This window comes from Frankliniella occidentalis, unplaced genomic scaffold, assembly GCF_000697945.3.
Source record: "Frankliniella occidentalis isolate FOCC.00 unplaced genomic scaffold, Focc_3.1 Scaffold42, whole genome shotgun sequence".
NCBI lineage: Eukaryota > Metazoa > Arthropoda > Insecta > Thysanoptera > Thripidae > Frankliniella > Frankliniella occidentalis.
In genome coordinates, this window is record NW_026267172.1 from 661154 (window position 1) to 663361 (window position 2208).

Sequence of the window (2208 nt, forward strand, 5' to 3'; positions counted from 1 at the left end):
CCACCACCAACCACATCCCGCCTCGGATTCAGTGGCATGAGCCAAGTGTGGCATTGTGTTTGTTTTCCCCTCGACGTTTTTCCTCATCGGGAAAATAGGTTGGCAATATTTATCTTTGGGGTGCCGCTACGGCACCGTGCCTGAACGGGGGCGCGAGCTTCTGTCACAGCAAAGCAGAATTTTTCTACTTTTCTCCCCCTGCTCCTTTTGTATAGGAGCGATTTTATTTTTTTATTTGAAAGAATAATACGTCGATGAAAGTGGGTGGAAAGGCTGTTGGAGATATATTGAATACTACTTTATAGCAAAAACTATTCCAGGATAACGTGACTCTAGCACGGCCCCCTAACAGTATGATCAGGGGGTGGGGGATCGGGAAGGCTTAAGCAGATAGTCTGATCGAGGTGGGAAAAAAGGGGTGGGTAGAGGGTGGAACTTGCGGGGCAGCAGACGGGGACACGATGGGGGAGGGGGCAGAGGGGTAGTAAAGGAAGGGGGGGGGGCAATACTGTCTGGGGCGAACGCTGCCGCCGCCACCGCCGTGTGCGGGGAAAAGAGAATATGCCCGGAAGGGAAAATGAAGAGAGAAAGAAAATACAAGAAAAGGGGAAATACCGAGAAACTGGTTCGCGGGCGCCAGCAGGGACGGGTTGGTTACTCGCTTAAAATGTCCACCAGCCCCCCCCCCCTTCCTACCAAGGCCTCCTTCAATCAGCTACGTTATTTCTCCCTCAACCCCCTGTTCTCGTTTCCCCTCACCTCGTGGCGTCAACCCTCCCCGGCAGTCACCCGACAAGCTACCCGCATCGCCCAGCGCAGCGGCGGCGGGTGCGAGTGCGAGTCACCTGGAGTCGGCTACACTGCATTGGAGTCCACACTCCCAAGTTCTCGGAGCAGCGCGCGGGAGAAGCAGGGAGTGCGGTGGTAAAGCAGGTCCGGGCGGGGGCGTGGTGGCCGAGAAGCGACCGAGAGTTACAGCCCGATTTTATTTCCGGTTTCATTCGGGTTGAGGCAGCAGCAGGAGGTGTAGCAGCAGCAGCAGCAGCAGCTGGGGCCGCAGTCTCCCTCCTCGCCGGCCGTGCACGCCGCGCACGCGCAATGTTTTATCACCTTCCGAATAATTCCCCGGGTCAGGGAGGAGGAAGGACGGGGTGGGGGTAGCAGCGTAGGGGGATTGCTTCCACCGTGAGGCAAAGACGTTTGCGTTTGTTTATTTATATCACTCTCTTTCCTCCCCCGTCCACTTCCACCAGCGACCGCTGCTGCTGCGCAAGCTCCATGCACACTCAAATAGGAAGGGCAGAGTTTTGCTCACTTGGCTAAGACAATTGTTGTCTTGTGCATGCCTAAATCGGATGTGTATTGGTTACTCGACTAAGGCCCCATGCCCAAAGCGAGAGGCATTTGCCCCCAATAAGCAATAAGGCAAAAATTGCAACTTTAAAGAAACAATTCTTTGCATCTGGTTGAAATTTGTACAAGAACGCGACTAAGCAATATGTCAGGTGTACAAAATTGACATTTTCCCACTCATTGTGTAAGTGTAACCAACGGGTTGCATGCAGGCTACAAAGGGTCGGCGGTGGCTTGAGGCAGAGCGGTGATCGGAGAGGAATCCTCTTACATCTGATTCGCACACAATGCGGTGCCGGACCCTATGAATACGGCGGGGATTAAGCCCACGCGGGATTATAGGGCTGGGCGCAGAGGGGCTGCTGTTGCTCAGGGTGTGCCAATTAATTTAACACGATTTGCTTCGTTAAATCCTCGCACCTAGTCATTATTTTTCTCATTTAAAAAAGAGTAGGGAAATCGAATTTAAACATGAATTAAAACACTCATAAGATCCGATCCAATGAAAAGAACAGTGACGAAGCTAGGTCTGATTTTCACTAGCAACTCTTCTGATTTTTTTCTGTAGATTTTTTCATACACCAAAATGACATTATTCAGACAGTTGAAGGGACTCTTGCGACCATTTCCGGAAAATTTCAGCAAAATATCCCGCGATGTATTGCAGTGTGAGCATGTGTGGGTAAGTGAGAGAAGGGGCTTTGGCAGCAGAAGGGCACAGAGGGGCCGGGGATGGGGAAGGAGTTTGCAGGGTCGCACGGGCGGGGCGAGTGATGTGAGCAAGAAAGTGCGCCGGCAGGCCGTGCGGGGTGGGGCGTGGCGGGGCGTGGTGGGGCGTGGCGGGGCGTGGCGGGG

The 2208-nt window shown here is 53.3% G+C and overlaps 1 protein-coding gene across 6 annotated transcripts in view; it reads right to left on the reverse strand.

The window, feature by feature from the left end:
* The window catches only part of LOC113214240 (nephrin), a 152110-nt gene that overhangs the window by 14335 nt on the left and 135567 nt on the right, over nt 1–2208 (reverse strand). The window lies entirely within an intron of this gene.